Consider the following 11,037-nt stretch of genomic DNA (forward strand, 5'->3'; position numbering starts at 1 on the left):
GCAGAAACCAGAAAGCCAGAGCCTTCCTGCTTACATAAAAGTATCTCCTTCACCTTGACTTATTAGAAAACTTCAAATAAAGGATTTGGCTCCTTTTTGTATCAGTGAGTAATCTGCTGCAGAGATGAAAAGATAAATTCAGGAAGAGAATATACAAAAAATAAAAAGTCTAAAAAACGAGATTAGGTGTGCTAGGGGGTGGGATTCAAGTTGATATTGATATTCTTTGGTGTTTTCCTTTCATTCCTTTGATGTTTGGCCAGGGGGAGAGCAAGAAAAGAGATGAGCGCCACTATGAATAACTGCCCTCAACCAACAATTTAGGGAGTCACTGGAGTAGAACACTCCTTGGGCTTTAGTATCTCTCAGGTACACATTCTCCTTCCCTTCGTTTATCACCCGCATGTCACCATCCCCCGCAAATGCCAGCCATCTGGCACCTCTGGGCCACTGGCCAGCCCAGGTCCTTTGGACCCAACCTCATGCCTGTGGCAAGTCTCAGTGTGATTTACAAGAGTGGAGGAGAGGAGCCTGGGGAGGTGACTCAGTCAGACCACTGTGGAGCTAGAAGAGTGCTCTGTTGTTCTGTACGACCACACACAGTCCCCACTTGGGCTTCTCAGACTCAGGGCTCAGGTGTTAGTTTCTCTTGCTTCCTTTAGACGTGACCACCTTCAAGTCCTGCTTTTGCAACTAATAGCATATGTGTGATTTTACGTGTCATATGTTAAAGAGCAGCTTTAGAAATCTATTCAGTTTTCTGGTTGGCCTAAAAAATGCCTTCTTGTGGAAGAGATACCGACCATCCAAGGAAACAAAGTCTGGTATATGCTGAGCTTCTGTAACTCCAAGGTCTCAACAGACACAAGTCGTGGACAGCAGAGGGTTGCCTGGGACATTCACAAGACTCCCCACCAAAAAAAATATATATCACAGGGAGGACAGTGGTACAGTAAGTGCTAACAGAGGAGGACCTAGAAAGGTGGATCAATAGACAAGTCTCTGCCTGGTAAGAGGTCATTGATTTTGTGTGGCTAACATAGAGACATACAACATGGAGATGGTAGTTTTCTTTCTGTTCTTCCTGAGGGAGAAGAGTTAGGCCCAAGAATGACAGAAGAGAATGGTCTGGTCCACTCACCTCTCCTGACATCCACCCCATTCCTCACGAGCATGCGTGCATGCGTGAGCACACACACACACACACACACACGATCATTTCTCCAGTAGCACAGAGGCTAAAACCAAGTCATAGCTCCCACCTTGAAGGGACTTGAACACTCCGTGAACTGGGCAGCCAAGCTCTGCTTAAGGTTAGTTAGTGTTTCTTCATCAAGTCACAGTAAGAAGAAAAATCAAAGGTTACTGTCTTTTTCGGTACATCTGAGCTCTAAAAATCATTTTATTTTTATCTTCTCCAGTGTGCTGGGTAGACCTGGAGACATGGAAGTAGCTGACATGCACTCCCTTCTCTCCACTTGCTCCCGGTGATGTGGGGATGAAACCAGGGCAATGACGGTACAAGAGGAGAGACGGACGATCCAGAATAAATAGAGGACCAGCCGTGAGGCAGCACCCCGGGGAGTACGGGAAGGGAGAGGATCCATACCTAGAAATAGAGAAAGGACATCTCCTCCACAGAGACAGGAGGGACAGAGGAGAGAGTAGATAATGATGTAGTGTGGATACAACCAAGTCACCAACATTGGACTCTTAGTTTGTGATGGAACCACTTTGAGCCTTGCTGGATTTGTCACTGGCAGAGTCTCAGAAGTTTCCAAAGTGGGTGGCTTATATTAAGAAAAAAAGAGAGAGAAACAACCTAGAATCATTAGATTAAGGATTTGTAGGGAATGTCCTTAATTACAGTTATGAGTTATTTCCTTAAGGAAGTCATCTTCTGTAGATACATTCTTAAGTGTGGTGCTTAATGTCTCTGAAGTTAACATTTTTAATAAAAATTCCACTGTTTTTTAAGAATATAACTCATCGTTTATATAATAGGAGAAGGCAATGAATTACTGAAGTTATTCCCCAAATATAAGATAGAGCTAAATCCTGGAGAATGAACTAAAGAAATACAAACACGTGGGTCAAATGCCTTCTGTTACTAATTTACTAGTTTAACTACAATTCAGTAAATTGGATCTTCTAAGCCTGAATTGTGCACTGACTCTAAATCCAGTCCCATAGAAGTCCTGCAAACCTGACGGCACAAAATGTAGAGGTAGTTCTGCCTTGAGCGTCACAAAGCCTCTGACTAGCTGGTGACAGATATGTTCACTCTGTAGTTGTTTTTTTAATCAGAGTTAATAGACTCTGGAACTGTCAGCGTCAGAAAAAGTCCCTCACGGTTCAAGCTATAGAGGAAAAGCAAAGAGCCCAGAGTGAGGCAGCACTTGTGCTGGATTTGTCTCGCCGATGAGAAGATTCCTCATGGTAACGAATGTGCGTCTGATTTCTCATTCCCTTACCGTCTTTCCAGTTCCAGACTGCCCATCGGTTCAGTAACGTCTAGTCCCTTCCAGGAATCTTCAAGGGTCTGTGCTCTTTGTCATTTGTTAACATTTTATTTTATTTTTTTTAAGATTTTATTTATTTATTTGAGAGAGAGTGAGAACTAGAGAGAGAGAGAGAGAGTGAGAGAGCGAGCGCACACACAGAGGGAGAAGGGGAGAGAGAAGCAGACTCCCCGTGGAGCAGGGAGCCCGATGCGGGGCTCGATCCCAGGATCCCGGGATCGCGACCTGAGCCGAAGGCAGACGCTTAACGACTGAGCCACCCAGGCACCCCGACATTTGTTAACATTTTAATTCAATTTGAACATCAGCTAGTTTTCAAAAAAAAATTTTGAAGATAGAGGAACAAAATAGATTCCCCACAGAGATCTAATTCTTCTGTTTCTTCCTCAGATTCCCTGAGTATCAGGAGATGTTAAGGAATAGACTAATGGATGTCCCATGGGTGATTCTGGCAAAACAACTCCCAACTTTGGTGTCCCAACAACCAGAGTTGGTAATTAGTGTCTAGCCAGGAGTTTCTCTACTACTGAGCAGATTCGATTTCAAAAAGTGTGAACAAATCCATTTGTTCATAAGTCTATAGGGAGGTTACAAGGTGCATATACAACATAGAACAAGGATATGCAGCTTCCTGGGTTCAAATCCCAACTTGACCATTCACTACTTGTGACCTGGCTATATAATCCTTCTGGGTTTCAGTTTTCTTATCTTTAAGATGGGCGGGAGGGATCAAATAGCTCCTTGATGTGAAAATTAAATTCGTTCACACACTTAGAATAGGACCTGACAGGTAAAAAGTGTTCAATAATTGTCAATGCTATTAGCTACCTTTAAAAACTTAAATCTCCCCCAAAGAATTGTAGATATGGACGACATCAGTTCCAACTCTTCTGTATTATTTCAACTCTCTTAAAAATGTGTCTTTATTTTCTCTTATTTTTCACTGCGTATAAAATTTATAAGAGACTAGGTCTCCAACAACTATGGACATTTTCATAAATCTAAGTTAGGATCCTGATATCTGAACAATGAAAGTGTCTTTTCAATAAAACTGGTGGGGACCAAGCTGATGTGCTTAGCTCTGGTGCATAGCTTTGTATCCATGAAAACCAGTAAGTCGGAAGATCAGACATAGAGGATGTTCTATACTAAAATGAAAAGTTGAAAAGTACATACTCACAAAAAAAAAAAAAAAATGTAGACTCTGTGTATTGCTGGTGCCCAGAGGAATGCATGGTATAAATACATGCACAATGAATGGCTGTTGTTGAATGAGGGAAGGACAAGTACTTTGGTAAACACTCTATGTGTATTATCTCCAATACTTAAGGAAAAAAGGATAGTGTTATTGTCTACACTCTATAGACACCAAAACTCAGACTGGTAAAATACCCCGCCCACGGGACAGAGCCATAACACCCAGCTGTCCGGCTCTAAAGACTTCCTTTCCCACAATACCATGTAGCAGAGCCGACTGGAATTCACCTGAGGTGTCATACTGAGTACCAGGGATAGACCAAGGTCAGATAGCAGAGGGCACCCGCCGCAACTCCATTTGAGTGTTAACTCCAAGACCCCCATCATTAAGACGGAAGCAGAAGCCTAGGAAGTCACATCTGACCTGGAGCGAGAGGAAGACCCCAGTGTGCCAGTGAGCGTGGGATGAGATTGCTTGGACCACAGGAGGAAAGAGCCCTGCCTCGATTCATTTATAGAGGGGCCAGGAAGGTGGAGCCTCTTTTGCTTTCCATTGGGTTTCTTCTTTCTTAGTTAATGGCTTTTTCATTGTCCTGATTATAAAAGAAAAAGATTCTCACTAAAAATTTTCAGGCAATTCTGGAAGACCTTTTGAAAACAAAAATTTCCTCTAATCCTACTACATGGAGTTAGTATTGTGCTGTATAGCCTCCCAGATATGTTTTATTTGTGTGATTGTGTATACTTGTTCAATGCACAAAGCAGGACCCCTTTTGAAAGCCTGAGGCTGCGACCCACAGACCTGACTCCATCTGTCCTAAGAGGACAACAAAAGTTCATACCTGCTTTCTGACTCTCCCAGCCTCAATGTCCATTTGTAACATGGGAATAAGATCACTATCACCTATCACCCCGCCTGAGTACGTTAGGTATTTTAAAATAAAATTACCTGTATACTTTGGGCTTTGGGGGATGTTCTCTATCTAAAAAATTAAGGTACGTGATTCTTCCTATAGTCCTCCCCTGTTGATGCAACAGAGAAATTATAAAAAGGGAAGCCAAACAGTGAATATTTATACTTATTATAAAATACCATTTTAAATCCTCACCTGAAAACATGCAAGCCCACGACTTAAGGCACATTGCTGCAGGCATAGAGTAAAATTTTGGCTGTTGGGGATCCATGTAGGGCTTATCTAGGTATAGGGCTTTTATACTATCCAGTACCTATCAAATCAGTCTTTGGATAAATAAGTTTTTGTTGATTTTTGTTTTTTTATTTGGCTGAAGTAAACACGCTTATTGATTTCCTCTGGCTGTCCTCTTTAATTACAGTGTTTTTGTTGAACCACAACAGGTGGCACTTACAAATGTGGTATCACGCCCAAGGGAGGAATGGTAAAGCCTGCTGAAGAAGCTGACCAGTCTTAGCAAGAAGGTGCCCTAGCGGCAGCCTGTCAGCCCAAGGTAAACAAGAGGTGGGCAACCTGCTGTACAGTATATGATTTCCAAAAGGTAGGATATTTATGATCTCAAGTTCTAATTCAGACTGCCTAGGTTTCAATCCCAAATTCAGCCCTACCTAGCTTATACCTTTAAGCTGGTATAAAATAGGGATAGTAGTAGCACTGTGTGATCGTGAGCAGTAAATAAGCCAGTAAGTCAAGAATTTACCGTGGTAGCCAGATGTGGCCAACATCCAGCAGATGTTGGGTATGATGATGATGCACCAGTTTTCCTCACCTCGTTTTCACTGAGTGCCACAGGTACCCAGCATTACCGGGAACACAAAGAGAAAGTTCTGCCATTTACCGAGCATTGTCAAATAGTAGGTCAAATCCCTTATTTACATTGTATTATTGAATCCTGACAACAGCTCTGTAAGTATTCCTAAGGTATTCTTAATGCCTTTTTCAGGTAAGAAAACTGAGACTCAGAGAGATAAACTTGTTTAGCATCACAACACCAACAAGTTCTTTCTCTAGAGAAAAAAGAGAGGGGGCATTTCAGCATTTTTCAAGTGCCTCACCCTCTACGTACTTACCTAACACGTGGAAACCAAATAAATTCTACCTAAATATTTATGGCACCCAGAGTTGGTGAGGGTGTGCAGAAATCGTCACTCTTGTACAGTTGCTAAGAGCCATCAAAAACAGGTGGTATCTATGCCCTTTAGCCCAACAGCTATAATAGAAGGGATTTACCACCCATATCCACTGGAACAAACACTATGCCAAGATAAAAGTGCCGCAGTAATCGTGACAACATTGTTTGTAATACCAAAGTGTAACCCCAAAACAGAAGTCTTCAATATAGAACAAAGAATGCTATACAAATAATGAGATACCATATAGCTTTTAAAGGAACGGGGTAGATAGAAAAGCTATCCAAGATAGTGTGTCTTGAGTGTAATTGTCATCGTGTATCAGCTCTAAGTTCGAAGAACAGACATATCTATATGGACAGAGGCCACCAACGATCACTTCTGAGAGGAAATGAGACTTGATTTGAGTCTGAAATTAAAAAAAAAAAAAAAAGAAAGGAATTACTTTGGCCAGGCTAAAGAAAAGAAGAAAGTCCTTTAGAGTGGATTACCAATGGACCAGAGAATAATGTGCAGCAAAGAGACCGCTGGTTTTAGAGTTCAAACTCCTGGCTTTGGAGTGGCGTGAGGCAGGGGCGCCCCAGAGCCTGTATATGGAAGCACCCAGATTGGCATCCCCAGGACACGACAGCATGGCCAACTGGGAGGAGAGGTTTCTTTTGAAGCCTCAAGTTGCCTACCTCTACTGGACACCACATTGTTTCATTGAGGCTGACAAATTAGGAATGTTGGACTGAACTGAAGGGAGCTGGTGCAGCAGAACAAGTTCAGCCTACAATTTCCTTTGTCTTTCTTAGAGACATGGTTTTTCAATGACCTGCGCTCACATAATTATATGGACATAAATAGTGGAAAGTACTAAAACTCAAGAGCTATTTTTTTAAAAAGATTTGGAGAGGGTATGTGCTATGGTGAGCACTGTGAATTGTTTAAGACTGTTGAATCACAGACCTGTACTTCTGAAACAAATAATACATTATATGTTAAAAAAAAAAAGAAGAAGAAGAAGATAGCAGGAGGGGAAGAATGAAGGGGGGGAAGTCAGAGGGGGAGACGAACCATGAGAGACTATGGACTCTGAGAAACAAACGGGGTTCTAGAGGGGAGGAGGGTAGGGGATGGGTTAGCCTGGTGATGGGTATTAAGGAGGGCATGTTCTGCATGGAGCACTGGGTGTTATATGCAAACAATGAATCATGGAACACTACATCAAAAACTAATGATGTAATGTATGGTGATTAGCATAACATAATTTAAAAAAGAGTGAAAAAAAGATTTTATTTATTTATTTGAGAGAGAGAGACAGAGATAGTGACAGAGAGCATGAGCTGGGAGGAGAAGGAGAAGGGAGCCTGACACGGGGCTCGACCCCAGGCCCTGCGATCATGACCTCAGTCGAAGGCAGATGCTTAACCAACTGAGCCACCAGGTGCCCCAAAAATCAAGAGTTATTTTAATGGGTAGTTGAACTTATTTGTTAAAGCCAATGATTTTTATTCATTTTTACTTGCTTATATATGCTTTTTTACAAAGTGACTAATTTTTCAGGAGGCAAACTGTGGTGTAGGCCTGTGTGTCCTCCTTTGTTTTGGGGTTCTATGTAAAACATCATTTGAAAAATCATGGCTCAAGAAAAAAATAAAAAGCACAGCTTGAGATGCTAGCTAATACAGATCTTCCTTGACTTATGATAGCGTTACATCCTGATAAACCCATCATAAATTTAAAAATCTCATAAGTTAAAAATGCATTTCATACACCTAACCTCCCAGACTTCATGGCTTAGCCTAGCCCATCTTATTACATACTCAGAACACTTACATTAGCCCACAGTTGGGCAAAATCATCTAACACAAAGCCTGTTTTATAATAAAGTGTTGAGTATCTCATATAATTGATTGAACAGTGTAGTGAATGCGAAAAAACAGAATGGTTGTAGGGGTACAGAATAGTCATGTGTGGGTTGTTTACCTGGTGGCTGATTGGCAGCCATAGATCACCGCCCCTGCCCAGCATCATGAGGGTATATTGTAGACATATCACTAGCTCTAGAAAAGATCCAAATTCAAAAATTCAAAATACAGTTTCTACTGAATGCATATACATTCATTCCATCATGAAGTTGAAAAATTTTAAGTCAAACCATCATAAATCAAGGGCTGTCTATAATCCCTAGGCAAGGTTCCTAGACTGGAGCAGGTGAAAAGAGTAAATGGTAGCATCTGGGGTCATTTGGGTTATTTCAAGCTCTAAAAGAGCTTTTCCCCCCAAATGTAACTGAGATTGAAAAAACACATGGTGCGTACTGACAACTAACCAATGAACCGTAGTTACTGATAAATGCTTATTTTTTATTTTTTTAAAAGATTTATTTACTTATTTTAGTGAGAGAGAGAGAAAGAGGGTGGAGAGGGGCAGAGGGAGAGGGAGAGAGAGTTTTAAGCAAACTCGGCACTACGTGCGGATCTGGACGCAGGGCTCGATCCCCCAACCCTGAGATCAGGACCTGAGCCAAAACCAAGAGTCAGATGCCCAACTGACTGTGCCACCCAGGCTTCCCTAAACATATTTATTAGCAAAGAACTTTCTAAGTAAAAATTCACACTAAAATGCATTAATGGCTTCACTAAAATGCATAAAAACCCACGTCTAAGAAAGTAGTCTGGAGAATGAACGAGATAGCCCTAGGAAGAGTATGGGCTCTGGAATCAAGCAGGTCTCTCGGTGACAAGCTATGGGACCTTAAACCAATTACATTAGCATTCAGATGCTGAGTTTTCTCAACCACAAGACACAGAAAATAATCCCATTTCATGGGTCTGCTGTAAACATTTGCCATAATATACTTACAGTGCCTAACACAGAGTAGGTTTCAAAAAACAGTAGTCATTATTAGCCAAATCACTTCACTCTGAGCCTAGCTTCCTTATCTACACAAGGAAAGCAATGATTCCTAATTAGACAATAGGTGTGAAAAGGATTTCTAAGCTTTAAAATTCTCCAAAGAGTTAAGATTATTATCAATACCTGGGAAGTCAATATATAAAGACATGAAGCATTAACTAATACAGTTAAATTAAAATGCATGATTTCTATCTCAAAATATGGTAGACTGATAATATATATTTTTTAAAGATTTTATTTATTATTTGAGAGAGAGAGAGTGGAAGAGAGCATGAGCAGGTGGGGAGAGGGAGAAGCAGGCTCCCTGCTGAGCTGGGAGCCCAACGTGGGGCTCGATCCCAGGGCTCTGGGATCATGACCTGAGCTGAAGGCAGACGCTTAACCGACTGAGCCACCCAGGCGCTCCAGACTGATAATATATAAACCTTCCCATCCAAACCACATAAAATGCTGGATCTTATTTAGCAAGGCTCTCAAATCTATAGCTGACCTAGCATGCAAATAAAGAAATTCCCCAGACAGTGTTGAAAATAAGACTGTTCAGGGGTTAACTTTCATTTTTACGCCCATGGAAAAAGCACTTGAGAACAGGAGACAATCCCTTGCACTACAAAAGGTGGAGGGATGAAACCAAGACCCCTGCATAAATCCAGTAACACTGAAATTCTATCCTCTGTGAAGAACAAGAAAAAAATCTCCCTACCAAAGAAGGAGGCATAAAACAATACTTACAGATATTCCAGGGTTCTTTGGAAAAAAAGTCTCCTCTGTGAATTCATAACCCCAACCTGCCCTCACGTGGATTTGGGATTCATGTTGACACTGTCTGTAGAGTCTCAGAAACTCCAAAAGAAAAAAATGAACATAAAATGGCCCTAGGTTGGTAACAAATTCAAGCTTCTAGCAGACACCAAAATAAACCATATCTGGAGGGACAGTTATTCAACACAGACCTCACAGGAATCCCACAGATAAAGCTACGCTGAGCGTAAGCCCAAAAGTGAAAAATATAAAGAGCATGAGTAAATAAGCCAGCATGAGCAAGAGTCAGCAAAAATAAAAAGAGCTCAGTTAGATACCGAGGAATTGAGATAACACACTGCTGGCTACAAAATTTATAAATTTCTAAAAATAAGTATTTTTCAAGTATTGATAAATTAAAGATAAAATTTTAACATGAAAAAATAAGATAACAATTAAAAAGCAAGCAATTTTGAAAAAAATTTAACTTCTAGAATGGAAAAAAGGTGTGATTGAATTTAAAGCTAAATTAAAGAGCAGATTAAATACATCTGCAGGAAGAATTAGGGAACCAAAGGAGATAGATCTGAAGAAAGAAAACAATTCCGCACAGAGAAGGAGATTTAATATATGAATGAGAAGGGAAAGAACATAAAACTAGAATGTGAAGTTTCGGCATTTGCCCGATAGGAGAGAGGACAGAGAGGATAGGGGAAAGCAGTAGCTAACAGATAATGGTCAAGGTTTTTTCTAGAATTGGTGAAAAACACGAGTCCTCATATTCTGGATACACAAAGAATACCAAAGAGAAGAAATAAAAATTGTTGTGTATATTTTAACCAGGTTTTATGTATGTTTTTGTCATGAGAGTCCTACACAGCAATCATAATCCAGAAGCAGAAGTCAGTTGTTATTCAAAAATGGCACTTTAGGCGTTTGAGGGAAGCAAAATGGAAAAATCTGGGAGGAGAGTCTTTCTCAACATCCTTCAAAGCACCCAGACAGGCCGTTGTATATCCTTCCCACCCTGCACGCATGCGTTCATGTGTTTATTCATTCACGTAGTCATTCCTTCATTCATTCGATCAGACATATAACCCCCTGAAGTCCTAATAAGTGCCAAGCATGGTGTGAGAACTGAGAGCCTAGCAGTGAACAAAGCAGACAAAATGCCTGGTCTCACAAAGCTTCTATTCTACTTTTTGAAACAGATAGCAAATAAATACCAAAGACAAATTCAGACAGCGAGAAGTGCTGTAAAGAAACAAGCCAGGATAAAACACAGAGCGACAGGGTTGAGGAGATAGTGGTGGGCTTCTTTAGTCAGACTGCTGAGGGAAGCTTCCCCCAGGGAGCTAACGACTAGTCTGAAGCCTGAAAACGAGTCAGCAGCCAGCATCTCAGAAGAGGGACTTCGAGAGCAAAGGCCTTGCGGCTGGTTCTGTTTAAGGAAGCGAACGGAGGCCAGAGTGGCTGGGACATAGTCTCAGGGGCATGTGGAGAGATGTGAGGCCAGGGAGAGGCAGGGACAGTTCACCTGGGCCCTGCAGGCTGTGCCACTGAATCTAT

General features: G+C 41.3%; 1 long non-coding RNA gene across 2 annotated transcripts in view; it reads right to left on the reverse strand.

The window, feature by feature from the left end:
• LOC145722049 (uncharacterized) overlaps window positions 1–9,675 on the reverse strand; it is a 55,092-nt gene extending 45,417 nt beyond the window's left edge. Inside the window, exons 1-3 of one of the 2 annotated variants that reach the window (XR_014146085.1) lie at window positions 9,460–9,675; window positions 7,795–7,871; window positions 5,436–5,457 (exon numbers count right to left, since the gene is read on the reverse strand). This is a non-coding gene — a long non-coding RNA (uncharacterized LOC145722049). Of the gene's footprint in view, window positions 1–5,435; window positions 5,458–7,794; window positions 7,872–9,459 lie in introns of those variants that run through there. The other variant, XR_014146086.1, reaches the window with a different exon arrangement.
• Between the last annotated feature and the right edge of the window lie 1,362 nt (window positions 9,676–11,037).

Source organism: Leptonychotes weddellii, chromosome 6 (genome assembly GCF_054177405.1).
Source record: "Leptonychotes weddellii isolate Sample4059 chromosome 6, ASM5417740v2, whole genome shotgun sequence".
NCBI lineage: Eukaryota > Metazoa > Chordata > Mammalia > Carnivora > Phocidae > Leptonychotes > Leptonychotes weddellii.